The following is a 7,925-nucleotide window of genomic DNA, read 5'->3' on the forward strand; positions in this document are numbered from 1 at the left end:
ACAACAATAACAGCAACAGAGAGAAAAATCCACATTGAACAAAAGTCATGTATTATTTTGAATAGGATACGTGTGCAGGCACGTGAGATCATTGGTGATGAAGCAGCACCAACCTTGTCGTAAATTGTATTTTTTGCTCGGCGAATATCACAGATTGTAAAGCGAAAGGGCCCAAACTACATAAAAAATACAATACTGATTCAATCAGTAATACACTGGGCACTACTTTAAAGTCGAATCACACCTCTTTCAAACTGATATCAAAGTCGCATGCGAAATAGCGCTTTAATTTAAATGGGTGATAGCATTTGAGCAGAAAATAAAAAAAATTCTGTGAAATAATTCAAGCGACAAGAAACAGTAGCAAACTTAATTTTGAAGATAGGAAAATCTTCTTCTAAATTATAAAAATGTTAGGAATCAACTTGACAATTGATTTAAACTGAAATTAAAATCTGTGATTGCAAAGCATTGTGTGTGTGTGTGTGTGTGGGTGTGTGTGTGTGAATATTCCTAATCGAAATTATGTGAAAATAAACATTTGCGGCATATAAAGTCCCGCAATAATAATATTAAACGATACTTGCAAATGAGAGAAGCACCAAAATGGAATTTGATTATCGGAATATCTCTACCGTCAGATCATTCTTTTTGTGTTCACATTGCATATAGCACAGCGCACTGTACAAAACAAAATTAACAACATTTACAGTGCGCGCTGTTGTTACCACTCCTCTTTCGGAGGCGGAGCTTTCGCTACTGAACCATACGGCTATCATCAGATTGGTCGGAAAAATTGTATATTTGTTTATGCTAGCTGCTATTGAAAACAGCAACAAAAACCGACACCGAAAAATCGTTGCCGTTTTCACAAATACCATGAGTTGCAGGCCAGAAAAAAAAGAACGAAAATCAGTGACAACTTGTGCCGAATGAAGGTTTTCGGATTTGCACGTTGTTTGGTTATTAATTGATAGAATATTTGATGGAATCGTGGTTAGCGCTGAATGTGTTGAAAGTTTCATGAGACGAGAATGGGTAAGATTCGTAGAGCGTTATTTCATGAGTTAGCATTTGAATTGAGTTTATCTCTTCTTCTCGTATTTGTTTTTTAAAACAAAAATTAAGCAATTTTGTGTTTTCGATCTATTTGTTGGTTGTTGGCATTCCTATGGAGTCGACAAGTGTAAATGAATTCAATATTCATTTCGTTTCGGAACTCTCCCTAGCATTAAATTAATACTCGATATATACACGTTCCGTTGGTGTTGTTCATTTCGTTTCGCTTCGCTTCATTCGTATAACCTCATATTCTTGATAATTTTGCCGAATTTAGCTGGTTTCGGTTAAATGACACCGCAGGATTGTTCTTTTTTTTTCTCTGTTGAATTGCATTGATTTTTAATTTACAGTCTGCATATTAGCAAATATAATAATCATTTGAATGGAAGCTGTGGTGAAGCACGGCTTGCGTCATTTCGTCGCCAGTCCCCAGTATGAAGAAATGTTGCTCTCTCTATTCGCGGTTAAGATCCTTTTTCAGTTAAATGTTAAATGCTGCAGCGATAGCATAAGTCACGCTATCTAACGGAAACTCTCTATTCTGACGATGGGGGGGGGGCAAAAACACAAATAAAACTGCTCTAATTTATTTGTTTGATTTTCCTTTTGTATTAATCAAACTGCATTGGTAGTGGTCGATCTCTTTTGTGTGCCCGAGTTTCTACCGACTTTTGTAGCATGTACACCACTTATTTTTGGGATCAGAATTGATTTCGGTGCTTTTGTTTAAGAAAATTACATAAATATCCGGTTACTTTTGTTTGAATATTTGTTTAAGGTTGTCAAGTAAACGATTGATGTTCATTTTTGAAATGCTCTCTATTTTGGCCGATTCACCGGAATCACTTCGACTTTGCTCTACATTCTTCATCAAAATGGGAAGGAACATAATTTATTGAGGTGTTGATTTATCCTAGCATTTCACTAATTGGCCGCTTCGTGTGCTTGGAAGATTTTTGTAGGTGGCATTTGCATATGTCCACTTCTCTTTGGCAACGCTCCCGTTATTTTTGTCTTCATGTGTATGAATAATTTAGCAATCAACAAATGTTAACTATCCATTTCGGGATTTGTGCCTGCCATTCTAGGCTATATCGGCATGTGTCAAAAAGATAATCGTCTTAAAGTTCCACATTTCAACACTTCGATTGATACATGTATATTTAAATGTTGATGGTGCATGGCCATGGTCTAAAAAGCCAATCGATCTATTGTCACATGAAAAACGTGCGTGGTTGATTTTAGTACGCGAGCCACACATTCAAATAGAGCAACAAAAAAACAAACAAACTCTCTACCATTCAAATGCATCACTCAAAAAACATGAAATATTTATAAACGAGATGAAGTAAATCTACATACATTATGAACGAGCGTGGATGAACCATTGGCGTCACTCACATTCAAATTTGAAAAATAGCTGGATAAATGCACAACAGTCAAAGTTGGTGTGAGCATTTGTTGATGTGTATGTGTGTGCTATAATGCCTATACTCTCATAGCAAATAAAAGAGACTGAAGACCATACGAACAAACAAACAGCAAAAAAAAAACACGGTGAAGCAAAACAAAAGGTCGAACAGACAAGCACATTTTAAAAACGTCACTCTTAATTTTAGTAGCCGAATGGAGACAAATACATGAATAGTGCTTTTAGTAGATATATTGAATTGCACCACTTTGAAAGTGGTAAAGGGACCAGGCATGCACACATACACATACCGTTGAAAAGGCGAAACCGAACCAATATTTCACAAATATAGAAGGAGATCCAGAGTGCCAATGAACATCACCATGAAGCGTTTGCAGAACCGATACGAATATCATTATTTAATCCATCTCACCATTTCTGCAGAGAGCATGTAATCGTCCATTTCATTCGGTTTCCACTTGTATCAACAGTTAGGACGTACCAAATAATGCCCAATGACGTTGTTTTATACCCGTTAATTTATCATACGTGTAGATTTTCGGTGACAAAGTATGGGTTGAAGTGTTGAAAATCCATTTAAAATTGTATGCGCGCGGGAAAAAGCATCCACATATAAAACTGAGAGTGTGCATGTCCGATCCGTTCGTTCTTTGCGAATTGAAATGATGATTTTGATATTGCGTTTGGAGAGTATCTGTGCAAATTTTAGGCACAAAGTGCACATAATGTCAAGCGAGCGAGAATGTGACTGTATCTAGGCGTTTGCGGTGTAATTAATTTTAGCCCTGAATCTGATCATTGAGTTTCAATTTTATTTTTTCCCTTTTCTAGAACACTCTACACATACACAGACAATTGCAACACGAGACACAACGGAAAATGCTGGAACACGAAATGTAAATTATATGGGATGTTTGGCTGCTGAAATAACCAGTCATTTTGAGTTGAAATGTTTTCAATGCGTTTTTTTTCAATTTAGCATTTGACAAATTTTAAGTGTGACAATGCACTACCATTCGATTGTGTACATAATATCACTTTTTCATCATGAACTGGATACAGATTTTCGGACATACAAATCCAGGATAAACATTCAGCAATATCGAAATTGGTGGCCTTATTATTTTTTCTGCTTAATTTTTCTCTACATTCGAGACTTATTTTAGCGTATATGAATAAATTGCTCATGTTGTCCCACTACAAGCGACTTTGATCGGAGAGTGAATTTCTTTTAAATCTGTACAACGGGAATTCTGTAAGTGAATTGAGGGTTTTGGTAGAGCGATATGTGGGTATCGAAAAAAAGGTAACTTTCTCAACGTAAAATGAATAAAGCGTACTAAAATGCGTGTAATTGCGAGAAGCTAATTCGAAGCAAGGGCGTGAAATTGATGTGTTTCGTTGTGAGCAAGTGAAGCATAAACGCAGTATTTTATGAGAGAGCTTCGCTGACTCTATGATTTGTGAGAATTTTGTATCAAAAAAAAAAAAAACACCTTTATCACAGAAACACTTTTCTGAATAGTGTGGTGAAAATAAAGTCATCAAACATTGGCTGAGTTGGCTGAGAGAAGTGAAGACTAGCCATTTCGGTTTGATGGTTTATACACGCTAATGAATCTCTTCTGCTTTACCTGATAACAGTGATGATGTTATATTTTAGGCCACACACGCCGGGACACACGTAGTCGTCATGCATATTTCATGTACATAAAAAAAATATTGCGCACATACTCGGAAATCGGACACGTGCTCCTAATGGTTCGTGTCTATTTTACTGAGAAACAACAGGAGACATGTCCTCTATGCTCTCTTTATGTTAAATTCTCCCATTTTATGTCCAGTAGCGCATGCACTATTCCGAAACAACATAAATGACACACACAGTACATTTTGGAACATTTAATTTGTTGTTAATTCACACATCCGTTGCACTCATTTAGGTATAAAAATCCCAAATTTAAGTCAAAACGCATGCCCAGACCATTAAAATCTAGACGTTTCATGATGTTATATATTTTTTTTCTTGTTTGTTTCGTTTCAATTGCGTTTTTTTGTTTCAAATGACCTTTTGAAATAACAAGTAGGCAAAAAAATATACATATATCACGTCATTCACTAGTTTCATTCGTTTGTTTTCCGGAAAAAAAAATCGCATCAATTAAACAATAATAGCGTAGTGAAGTAACAAGCTAATCTTGTAGAATCGGTTGATCTTCCTTTGTGCTTGTTTTCACAGTTGTTTCTCTTGATAAATTACAAGAAAATGACAAAAAAATGACAGTTCCTACTTCAATACAGGGAGATTTTGCTATTTTAATGTATTTAGAAGGGTTTGACATTATTGTAAAAACCATTGTTATGTATGGTGAACTTCTTTGAATCAAACCTTATTTTGAATGGCATCTTTGGATCGAATTTGAATCGTATATGAAGTTCATATTATGAACCAATAACAATCAATCCCAGACTTTATCGCAGTATTCTCACAAGTGGAACATGAATAGGTTTATGACCGATAAAAGCCATAGGTTGACAGTATAAAGAGTCAAAGTGCCTCTTTGCGTACGATTGATTCAAGTTCTACCTTTGTGAATATTCCGATAAAGTCTAGGTTTTTTCTCATCGGTTCAAGTATTGTGACTCGTTGTGGCTTTTGAAAAATTAACTAATATTAATTCTACAGAAGAATATGTACTGTTACTTTTTTTTCTTCAAATAATCACTATTCGAATGAGCATTTGGTCATCTTTTACTTAGATTGGATCCAAATAATGCGCCTGCACCTTTCTCAATTGTTTGGTTTCATTCCCATATTATATATGTATTTCCATATCAAGGGAATGAAACCAAACAATTGAGAAAGGTGCAAGTGCATTATTTGGATCCAATCTAAGTAAAAGATGACCAAGTGCTCATTCGAATAGTGATTATTTGAAGAAAAAAAGTACGTGTATTTAATTTACACCAAAAGTAAAACATACAGTAGCAATCGAATCATTTCCACATATATCTACTTCTATTCACATAATGAAGTTATTTTATACCTCAATTAAACGACCAAGCGTTACGCCGTTCGGAACGAATTTCGGTTAAGCATCCGAATAAATAAAATAAAATCTAAATGGAACCCGAATATGCCAATGTGTAGTTCTGGATGTAAATTCTCGATACATGTTTCTACTTGTACTGATTTCAATTGGTATACTTTTCCAAGAAAATAGTGGAGCCATTCAAATCGTCTCTCATCGGTACCGAATCAAATCACATTAATTTCTTGAGAAAATAACCAGAAAAGCGTACGCCACGGCTAAGTTGTTGTTGTTTCCTCGGTTTGGTAGTAATCTTTTGGCGCATCGGCAAAGTTGATTGCCATTGTCTGGGCATACGTAAATTTACTGTATTTTTCTTCAAATAACCGAAGCAGAAAACCGAACAAAGAACAGGTGCCTATTTAAAATCACTCCAAAACCAAATGAGATGTGTACAAGAGAGTGCGGCGAGTGTTGATTTTCCAACTTAATAAAGTTCAGGTGTAAAAATGTAATTTGGTTGTTCTCAACTGTAAACAGTATTTCAGATCGAAAAGTAGTAGAAGAAAAAGAAAGAAGAGGACTTAGCCGAACATTATGCAATTCATGCATGAAAATGTGGTTTTTAGTAGAACTGTGGTCGCGCATTGTACAGAAGCAAATTGGAATAAATCAATTTCCCGATATACAACAGCCCCGAATGAAAGGCGTAACTTTAGTTTTGTGGGGCCACGGACCATAAATAGCCAAAAAAGTGTGCTGTGTATAAGGTGATTGCAATTATGTATCTATGGTGCGATTGGTTCCAATTTCTGACGCTTTTTCAACAGCTGAATTTGGTTGAGATTTAACATTGTAATTGTTTCATATTAAGATTCATCACAAGACATGAAATACCTTCTCCATTACACGGCGCATGCAAAACGATCAATGATCATTCAAAAAGAAATGAAAGTATTTGGTATTGGCAGATGTTCTCATACTACTTAAATCATTCAAGCACATCGATTCAATAATAACACTGCTTCCACCGGGAGAATGTGGCCAAATCATTCACTTGAAAAAGTGCTTTTTTTTCATTGAAATCAACAGAAAAACTACGCAAATGTCACAATGACGAAATTTATGTTTGTTTTTTTTTCTTCATAAATGATGATTTAAAGAGACTGCCTGTAATTATGAATGCTTGTCATGTTCACTACTTAATGTTTACTTCAAAGTTTTCATCTATTTCTATCTAATTTGTTTCAACACTAATGTACACATGAACCCTGTTATCGGTGTGTTGTTTCACTTAATGTGACATTTTATTGGCACTTTATTACATCTCTATTTGTTTATTTTTATGGGCAACAACGACAACTGAACTTTACATGAACACTATTGTTTTCCTAACGAGTTGGGCATCAGCGGCATGACTTTTTTTCTCTCTCCATAAAGTTTCATTTCGAGTTGCTTATATTTCTTTGAAATATTTCGGGAGCATCAAACAATTAATTTGAATATCTTCTTCACTGTAACAAACGTACATGTTTTAGATGATGTTGATGGTATGAACAAACACAAAGAGCACAATGAATCGCACAGATTTAATATGATGCCCTGAATTGTATACAGTGTGTACGTTTCGTAATGCGTTCGACAGTTTTCATATTACAAGGTGAAGTGTGAAGTCAAAATTGTTACTTTGCTTTAGGTTTGAAATGAAAACACAAACGGAAGCGGACGTTCTTTATTTGAAAAAAAAAAACAACAACAGACAACATTGATCACAATGCATTGGGCAGCCATGATTTGGACAACAATATTTTGAAATCTACTACTTGAGCAAACAATTCGGTATTTGCCCTGATGCTGTTCTAGGATTTTTATCATAATGAACTATAGTTAGGATGCTTCTATCCAATGATACTGTTGGATCTAAAGTTGATAGAATTATTTTCAAGTTACAGCACTTCAAACTTTAAATTTGTTTTAAAAAAAGTGAGTTTTTTCGACATTTTTTGAAATTTCCACTTTTTTTCGTCAATTCTGCACTGAAAATCACAAAATTAAAGGCGAATTTCGGGAAAACTAGTGGACAATTGAGAAAACTGAGTATGCAGTGCTTATTTTTTCCATTTAAATAACATATGTTGACAACATTTTGAAAATCGGTGCCAAAAAATAATTGTGGGTGGATTCGAGTTAATATTGAACGATATCAATATCAGCATTTTCTTTGCAAATATCTTCTAAAAATATTTAGTCGAATATTAAAATATTGAAAAACGATAGAACATAATTTAAATGGCAATTGTTCTTACAGAACCAATCATATATATATACTTACTTGTCAAGGCATCAATTAAATGAATGTCCGAGAATGAAAACGCAACTTCTATTCACAACACATATAA

Source organism: Sitodiplosis mosellana, unplaced genomic scaffold (genome assembly GCF_009176505.1).
Source record: "Sitodiplosis mosellana isolate CC-2019 unplaced genomic scaffold, AAFC_SMos_1.0 Smas_scaffold_6166, whole genome shotgun sequence".
NCBI classification, from domain to species: domain Eukaryota; kingdom Metazoa; phylum Arthropoda; class Insecta; order Diptera; family Cecidomyiidae; genus Sitodiplosis; species Sitodiplosis mosellana.